A 10,000-nucleotide genomic window follows, 5' to 3' on the forward strand; every position below is an offset into this window, starting at 1 on the left:
CGCCTTTATTTGCTGTTACGAGCATCGTGTGCCCCATACCTGCGTGACGAGCACCGCAGGGCGGCAGAGCCATCGCACTTGGCCGGGTGGCAGAGGAGGACCAGACTATTCACAGATAGCGGCCCAACGACTCCCAGAGCCGGTCGTGCGGCGCGCGAGGTCTGCTCTCATCACAAGAGGCTTTAGGGAGTGCTCAGGCAAGGGTCAGCCCGCAGCCTTCCTGGCAACACCCAGGGGAACCAGGCCACTCGCGTCTCTCGCCTTCATTTTCGACACGAGCGCCTGCGGAGGGCCACCACCCCCTCCGATTGTCAAGAGACCTCCGCACCGGCCTCTGACTTACTCTCAGAATGGACGGAAAGAGCCGGGTAAGCCTTTGAAAAGATTCGACCACGTGCCGAAAACTTTAGACTTCCGTGAGCTCTCCGGCTTGCACCGAGACCCGAAGTCGACGTGCTTAGCACCACGGGACCCCTTTCGCCTGCAGGTCCCGAGCCGCCTTTTATTTTTGTTACGAGTATCGTGTTCCCCAAACCTGGGTGACGAGCACCGCAGGGCGGCAGAGCCATCGCGCTTGTCCGGGTGGCAGAGGAGGACCAGACTATTCACAAATAGCGGCCCAACGACTCCCAGAGCCGGTCGTGCGGCAGGCGAGGTCTGCTCTCATCACAAGAGGCTTTAGGGAGTGCTCAGGCAACGGTCAGCCCGCAGCCTTCTTGGCAACACCCAAGGGAACCAGGCCACTCGCGTCTCTCGCCTTCATTTTGGACACGAGCGCCTGTGGAGGGACGGCCGGAGTCAACGTGGGGTTTGCCCGCCCTCCAATAGTGTCAAAAGACCGCCGCACAAGTCTCTGACTGACTCTTAGAACAGACAGAAAGAGTTTGTCAAATCTGTCAAAAAATTGACAAAGTGTCAAAAATTCGACTTCCAAGAGCTCTCCGGCATGCACTCATACCTGTCATTAAAGTGCTATGCCCGTGGAACCGTTTTTCGGATGCCTTTCAGAACGGTCCCGCGCCGCCATTTTGTTCTAAAAATCGTGTTCCCATATATCTCCGGGTACCCCGCCAACCTCACTGCGGAAAAACTACAAGTGGCACTGAATGGGTCTGAATTCCAAATTTGACTGCATCGGTCTGGAACTCGGTCCGGTCAAAACCGTTTGGATTTTTCTCGGTCCGGACTTCCGCGACAGACAAAGTTAAAGTTTTCGGGCTGCAGGCACAAAACGACAGCTGGCCATTTGCCGGGCTCAATTCACCCAATTCCTCCGGCACTTCGGAGCACATGTTCGGTGTAAGTTTGCGAATCTTTCCCGATGCTGCAGCATTTTCCTCCGCTGACACTTAGAATATTTTTCACACTTTGCTGAAAATTTTTCTAAGTGTTTTTTTCCAAGTTTTCCTGGTTACTGATTTCTTCTTTTTAAACATTTTTCTAAGTTTTTCTGGTTACTGATTTCTTCTTTTTAAACATTTTTCGCAGTTTGTCTGGTTACTGATTTCTTCTTTTTAAACATTTTTCGCCGTTTTTCTGGTTACTGATTTCTTCTTTTTAAACATTTTTCGCCGTTTTTCTGGTTACTCATTTCTTCTTTTTAAACATTTTTCTAAGTTTTTCTGGTTACTGATTTCTTCTTTTTAAACATTTTTCTAAGTTTTTCTGGTTACTCATTTCTTCTTTTTAAACATTTTTCTAAGTTTTTCTGGTTACTCACTTCTTCTTTTTAAACATTTTTCTAAGTTTTTCTGGTTACTGATTTCTTCTTTTTAAACATTTTTCGCCGTTTTTCTGGTTACTGATTTCTTCTTTTTAAACATTTTTCTAAGTTTTTCTGGTTACTCATTTCTTCTTTTTAAACATTTTTCGCCGTTTTTCTGGTTACTGATTTCTTCTTTTTAAACATTTTTCTAAGTTTTTCTGGTTACTGATTTCTTCTTTTTAAACATTTTTCTAAGTTTTCCTGGTTACTCATTTCTTCTTTTTAAACATTTTTCTAAGTTTTCCTGGTTACTCATTTCTTCTTTTTAAACATTTTTCTAAGTTTTCCTGGTTACTGATTTCTTCTTTTTAAACATTTTTCGCAGTTTTTCTGGTTACTGATTTCTTCTTTTTAAACATTTTTCTAAGTTTTTCTGGTTACTGATTTCTTCTTTTTAAACATTTTTCTAAGTTTTTCTGGTTACTCACTTCTTCTTTTTAAACATTTTTCTAAGTTTTTCTGGTTACTCACTTCTTCTTTTGAAACATTTTTCTAAGTTTTTCTGGTTACTGATTTCTTCTTTTTAAACATTTTTCGCAGTTTGTCTGGTTACTGATTTCTTCTTTTTAAACATTTTTCGCCGTTTTTCTGGTTACTGATTTCTTCTTTTTAAACATTTTTCTAAGTTTTTCTGGTTACTCACTTCTTCTTTTTAAACATTTTTCTAAGTTTTTCTGGTTACTGATTTCTTCTTTTTAAACATTTTTCGCAGTTTTTCTGGTTACTGATTTCTTCTTTTTAAACATTTTTCTAAGTTTTTCTGGTTACTGATTTCTTCTTTTTAAACATTTTTCTAAGTTTTTCTGGTTACTCACTTCTTCTTTTTAAACATTTTTCTAAGTTTTCCTGGTTACTGATTTCTTCTTTTTAAACATTTTTCGCAGTTTTTCTGGTTACTGATTTCTTCTTTTTAAACATTTTTCTAAGTTTTTCTGGTTACTGATTTCTTCTTTTTAAACATTTTTCTAAGTTTTTCTGGTTACTCACTTCTTCTTTTTAAACATTTTTCTAAGTTTTTCTGGTTACTGATTTCTTCTTTTTAAACATTTTTCTAAGTTTTTCTGGTTACTGATTTCTTCTTTTTAAACATTTTTCTAAGTTTTTCTGGTTACTGATTTCTTCTTTTTAAACATTTTTCTAAGTTTTTCTGGTTACTCACTTCTTCTTTTTAAACATTTTTCTAAGTTTTTCTGGTTACTCACTTCTTCTTTTGAAACATTTTTCTAAGTTTTTCTGGTTACTGATTTCTTCTTTTTAAACATTTTTCGCAGTTTGTCTGGTTACTGATTTCTTCTTTTTAAACATTTTTCGCCGTTTTTCTGGTTACTGATTTCTTCTTTTTAAACATTTTTCTAAGTTTTTCTGGTTACTCACTTCTTCTTTTTAAACATTTTTCTAAGTTTTTCTGGTTACTGATTTCTTCTTTTTAAACATTTTTCGCAGTTTTTCTGGTTACTGATTTCTTCTTTTTAAACATTTTTCTAAGTTTTTCTGGTTACTGATTTCTTCTTTTTAAACATTTTTCTAAGTTTTTCTGGTTACTCACTTCTTCTTTTTAAACATTTTTCTAAGTTTTCCTGGTTACTGATTTCTTCTTTTTGAACATTTTTCTAAGTTTTCCTGGTTACTCACTTCTTCTTTTCAAACATTTTTCTTCGTTTTTCTGTTTACTCATTTAGCACTTTCAGGCACTTTCCGATCATTTCCTCGTTCCCGATTTCACCCTTTAAAACGCTTTCGGGCATTTCCCTAAGTTTTGCGGTTCACTCGTTTGGGACTCACTGACACCTTCTCTAGCTTCCCTGCTCACTTTTTTCGTACTGTTGAGAAAATTCGAACCCTTTCCTTAACTATGCCGGTTACTGACTTCACCGCTTCAGACCCTTGTCCCCGTAATGAAAGATACCATTTCCCACCGTGGGAAATGCACGAAAATCGGACTGAACACGGGGGAGGCTCCCCCCTCGAAGGCGAGACCGTCGGCAGAACCGCCGGGTCAAACCCGGCTGAGCTACCCGGCTTACAAGTCTCAAAGTCGGTATGAGCAGTCACGTCCACCCCCATTCCCTTTTGGACCACTTCCCACGGTTCCAAATGCATGAAAATCGGCCTGTACACGGGGGAGGCACCCGCCTCGAAGACGAGACCGTCGGCAGAACCGCCGGGTCAAACCCGGCTGAGCTACCCGGCTCGGAAGCGCCAAAGTCGGGTTGAGCAGTCACATTCACTCCCATCCCCTTTTGGGCAACTTCCCACGGTTGGAAATGCATGGAAATCGGACTGAACACGGGGGAGGCTCCCCCCTCGAAGGCGAGACCGTCGGCAGAACCGCCGGATCAAACCCGGCTGAGCTACCCGGCTTACAAGTCTCAAAGTCGGTATGAGCAGACACGTCCACCCCCATTCCCTTTTGGACCACTTCCCACGGTTCGAAATGCATGAAAATCGGCCTGTATACGGGGGAGGCACCCGCCTCGAAGACGAGACCGTCGGCAGAACCGCCGGGTCAAACCCGGCTGAGCTACCCGGCTCGGAAGCGCCAAAGTCGGGTTGAGCAGTCACATTCACTCCCATCCCCTTTTGGGCAACTTCCCACGGTTGGAAATGCATGGAAATCGGACTGAACACGGGGGAGGCTCCCCCCTCGAAGGCGAGACCGTCGGCAGAACCGCCGGATCAAACCCGGCTGAGCTACCCGGCTTACAAGTCTCAAAGTCGGTATGAGCAGACACGTCCACCCCCATTCCCTTTTGGACCACTTCCCACGGTTCGAAATGCATGAAAATCGGCCTGTATACGGGGGAGGCACCCGCCTCGAAGACGAGACCGTCGGCAGAACCGCCGGGTCAAACCCGGCCGGGCTACCCGGGTTAGAAGCCCTAGAGTCGGGTTGAGCAGTCACAATCACTCCCATCCCCTTTTGAACCTGTTCCCACCGTTGGAAATGCACGAAAATCGGCCTGTACACGGGGGAGGCTCCCCCCTCGAAGGCGAGACCGTCGGCAGAACCGCCGGGTCAAACCCGGCTGAGCTACCCGGCTTACAAGTCTCGAAGTCGGGTTGAGCAGTCACATTCACTCCCATCGACTTTTGGGCAACTTCCCACCGTTGCAAATGCATGAAAATCGGCCTGTACACGGGGGAGGCACCCGCCTCGAAGTCGAGACCGTCGGCAGAACCGCCGGGTCCAACCCGGCTGAGCTACCCGGCTTACAAGTCTCAAAGCCGGGTTGGGCAGTCACGTTCACCCCCATTCCCTTTTGGATCACTTCCCACGGTTCGAAATGCACGAAAACCGGCCTGTACACGGGGGAGGGTCCGCCCTCGAAGGCGAGACCGTCGGCAGAACCGCCGGGTCAAACCTGGCTGAGCTACCCGGCTTACAAGTCTCAAAGTCGGGTTGAGCAGTCACGTTCACTCCCATCGACTTTTAGACCACTTCCCACGGTTCGAAATGCACGAAAATCGGCCTGTACACGGGGGAGGCACCCGCCTCGAAGACGAGACCGTCGGCAGAACCGCCGGGTCAAACCCGGCCGAGCTACCCGGCTTAAAAGTCTCAAAGTCGGTATGAGCAGTCACATTCACCCCCATTCCCTTTTGGACCACTTCCCACGGTTGGAAATGCATGAAAATCGGCCTGGACACGGGGGAGGCTCCCCCCTCGATGACGAGACCGTCGGCAGAACCGCCGGAACAAACCCGGCTGAGCTACCCGGCTTACAAGTCTCAAAGTCGGTATGAGCAGACACGTCCACCCCCATTCCCTTTTGGACCACTTCCCACCGTTGGAAATGCACGAAAATCGGCCTGTACACGGGGGAGGCACCGGCCTCGAAGACGAGACCGTCGGCAGAACCGCCGGGTCAAACCCGGCTGAGCTACCCGGCTTACAAGTCTCAAAGTCGGGTTGAGCAGTCACATTCACTCCCATCGACTTTTGGGCAACTTCCCACGGTTCGAAATGCACAAGATTCGGCCTGAACACGGGGGACGCTCCCCCCTCGAAGGCGAGACCGTCGGCAGACCCGCCGGGTCAAACCCGGCTGAGCTACCCGGCTCGGAAGCGCCAAAGTCGGTATGAGCAGTCACGTTCACTCCCATCCCCTTTTGGACCGCTTCCCACGGTACGAAATGCATGAAAATCGGCCTGTACACGGGGGAGGCACCCGCCTCGAAGACGAGACCGTCGGCAGAACCGCCGGGTCAAACCCGGCTGAGCTACCCGGCTTACAAGTCTCAAAGTCGGGTTGAGCAGTCACATTCACTCCCATCGACTTTTGGGCAACTTCCCACGGTTCGAAATGCACAAAATTCGGCCTGAACACGGGGGACGCTCCCCCCTCGAAGGCGAGACCGTCGGCAGAACCGCCGGGTCAAACCCGGCTGAGCTACCCGGCTTAAAAGTCTCAAAGTCGGTATGAGCAGTCACATTCACCCCCATTCCCTTTTGGACCACTTCCCACGGTTGGAAATGCATGAAAATCGGCCTGGACACGGGGGAGGCTCCCCCCTCGATGACGAGACCGTCGGCAGAACCGCCGGAACAAACCCGGCTGAGCTACCCGGCTTACAAGTCTCAAAGTCGGTATGAGCAGACACGTCCACCCCCATTCCCTTTTGGACCACTTCCCACCGTTGGAAATGCACGAAAATCGGCCTGTACACGGGGGAGGCACCGGCCTCGAAGACGAGACCGTCGGCAGAACCGCCGGATCAAACCCGGCCGAGCTACCCGGGTTAGAAGCCTCAGAGTCGGGTTGAGCAGTCACGTCCACCCCCATTCCCTTTTGGACCACTTCCCACGGTTCGAAATGCACGAAAATCGGCCTGTACACGGGGGAGGGAGCCGCCTCGAAGACGAGACCGTCGGCAGAACCGCCGGTTCAAACCCGGCTGAGCTACCAGGCTCGGAAGCGCCAAAGTCGGGTTGAGCAGTCACATTCACTCCCATCCCCTTTTGGGCAACTTCCCACCGTTGCAAATGCATGAAAATCGGCCTGTACACGGGGGAGGGAGCCGCCTCGAAGACGAGACCGTCGGCAGAACCGCCGGATCAAACCCGGCTGAGCTACCAGGCTCGGAAGCGCCAAAGTCGGTATGAGCAGTCACATTCACTCCCATCCCCTTTTGGGCCACTTCCCACGGTTCGAAATGCACGAAAATCGGACTGAACACGGGGGAGGCTCCCCCCTCCAAAACGAGACCATCGGCAGAATCGACGGGTCAAACCCGGCCGAGCTACCCGGGTTAGAAGCCTCAAAGTCGGGTTGAGCAGTCACGTCCACCCCCATCCCCTTTTGGACCACTTCCCACGGTTCGAAATGCACGAAAATCGGCCTGTACACGGGGGAGGCACCCGCCTCGAAGACGAGACCGTCGGCAGACCCGCCGGATCAAACCCGGCCGAGCTACACGGCTTACAAGTCTCAATGTCGGTATGAGCAGTCACGTCCACCCCTATTCCCTTTTGGACCACTTCCCACGGTACGAAATGCATGAAAATCGGCCTGTACACGGGGGAGGCACCCGCCTCGAAGACGAGACCGTCGGCAGAACCGCCGGGTCAAACCCGGCTGAGCTACCCGGCTCGGAAGCGCCAAAGTCGGGTTGAGCAGTCACATTCACTCCCATCGACTTTTGGGCAACTTCCCACGGTTCGAAATGCACAAAATTCGGCCTGAACACGGGGGACGCTCCCCCCTCGAAGGCGAGACCGTCGGCAGAACCGCCGGGTCAAACCCGGCTGAGCTACCCGGGTCGGAAGCGCCAAGGTCGGTATGAGCAGTCACATTCACTCCCATCCCCTTTTGGACCGCTTCCCACGGTTTGAAATGCACGAAAATCGGCCTGTACACGGGGGAGGCTCCGCCCTCGAAGGCGAGACCGACGGCAGAACCGCCGGGTCAAACCCGGCCGGGCTACCCGGGTTAGAAGCCTCAGAGTCGGGTTGAGCAGTCACATTCACCCCCATCCCCTTTTGAACCTCTTCCCACCGTTGGAAATGCACGAAAATCGGCCTGTACACGGGGGAGGCGCCCCTCTCGAAGGCGAGACCGACGGCAGAACCGCCGGGTCAAACCCGGCCGAGCTACCCGGGTTAGAAGCCTCAGAGTCGGGTTGAGCAGTCACATTCACCCCCATTCCCTTTTGGACCACTTCCCACGGTACGAAATGCATGAAAATCGGCCTGTACACGGGGGAGGCACCCGCCTCGAAGACGAGACCGTCGGCAGAACCGCCGGGTCAAACCCGGCTGAGCTACCCGGGTCGGAAGCGCCAAGGTCGGTATGAGCAGTCACATTCACTCCCATCCCCTTTTGGACCGCTTCCCACGGTTTGAAATGCACGAAAATCGGCCTGTACACGGGGGAGGCTCCGCCCTCGAAGGCGAGACCGACGGCAGAACCGCCGGGTCAAACCCGGCCGGGCTACCCGGGTTAGAAGCCTCAGAGTCGGGTTGAGCAGTCACATTCACCCCCATCCCCTTTTGAACCTCTTCCCACCGTTGGAAATGCACGAAAATCGGCCTGTACACGGGGGAGGCCCCCCTCTCGAAGACGAGACCGTCGGCAGACCCGCCGGATCAAACCCGGCCGAGCTACACGGCTTACAAGTCTCGATGTCGGTATGAGCAGTCACGTCCACCCCCATTCCCTTTTGGACCACTTCCCACGGTACGAAATGCATGAAAATCGGCCTGTACACGGGGGAGGCACCCGCCTCGAAGACGAGACCGTCGGCAGAACCGCCGGGTCAAACCCGGCTGAGCTACCCGGCTCGGAAGCGCCAAAGTCGGGTTGAGCAGTCACATTCACTCCCATCCCCTTTTGGGCCACTTCCCACGGTTCGAAATGCATGAAAATCGGCCTGTACACGGGGGACGCTCCCCCCTCGAAGGCGAGGCCGTCGGCAGAACCGCCGGGTCAAACCCGGCTGAGCTACCCGGGTTAGATGCCTCAAAGTCGGGTTGAGCAGTCACATTCACCCCCATCCCCTTTCGGCCCCCTTCCCACGGTTGGAAATGCATGAAAATCGGCCTGTACACGGTGGGCGCTCCCCCCTCGAAGGTGAGACCTTCGGCAGAACCGCCGGGTCAAATCCTGCCGAGCTACCCGCGTTAGAGGTCTCAATGTCGGCTTCAGCAGTCACATTCAATCCCATTCCCGTTTGGACCTCTTCCCGCCGATGGAAATGCACAAAATTCGGCCTGAACACGCGGGACGCTCCCCCCTCGAAGGCGAGACCGTCGCCAGAACCGCCGGGTCAAATCCGGCTGAGCTACCCGCGTTACAGGTCTCAAAGTCGGGTTGAGCAGTCACGTTCACCCCCATCCCCTTTCGGACCCCTTCCCACGGTTGGAAATGCATGAAAATCGGCCTGTACACGGTGGGCGCTCCCCCCTCGAAGGTGAGACCTTCGGCAGAACCGCCGGGTCAAATCCGGCCGAGCTACCCGCGTTAGAGGTCTCAATGTCGGCTTCAGCAGTCACATTCAATCCCATTCCCGTTTGGACCTCTTCCCGCCGATGGAAATGCACAAAATTCGGCCTGAACACGCGGGAGGCTCCCCCCTCGAAGGTGAGACCTTCGGCAGAACCGCCGGGTCAAATCCGGCCGAGCTACCCGCGTTAGAGGTCTCAATGTCGGCTTCAGCAGTCACATTCAATCCCATTCCCGTTTGGACCTCTTCCCGCCGATGGAAATGCACAAAATTCGGCCTGAACACGCGGGACGCTCCCCCCTCGAAGGCGAGACCGTCGCCAGAACCGCCGGGTCAAATCCGGCCGAGCTACCCGCGTTAGAGGTCTCAATGTCGGCTTCAGCAGTCACATTCAATCCCATTCCCTTTTGGAACACTTCCCGCCGTTAACAATGCACGATATTCGGCCTGAACACGCGGGACGCTCCCCCCTCGAAGGTGAGACCTTCGGCAGAACCGCCGGGTCAAATCCTGCCGAGCTACCCGCGTTAGAGGTCTCAATGTCGGCTTCAGCAGTCACATTCAATCCCATTCCCGTTTGGACCTCTTCCCGCCGATGGAAATGCACAAAATTCGGCCTGAACACGCGGGGCGCTCCCCCCTCGAAGGCGAGACCGTCGCCAGAACCGCCGGGTCAAATCCGGCTGAGCTACCCGCGTTACAGGTCTCAAAGTCGGCTTCAGCAGTCACATTCAATCCCATTCCCTTTTGGAACACTTCCCGCCGTTAACAATGCACGATATTCGGACTGAA

This window comes from Chiloscyllium punctatum, unplaced genomic scaffold, assembly GCF_047496795.1.
Source record: "Chiloscyllium punctatum isolate Juve2018m unplaced genomic scaffold, sChiPun1.3 scaffold_987, whole genome shotgun sequence".
NCBI lineage: Eukaryota > Metazoa > Chordata > Chondrichthyes > Orectolobiformes > Hemiscylliidae > Chiloscyllium > Chiloscyllium punctatum.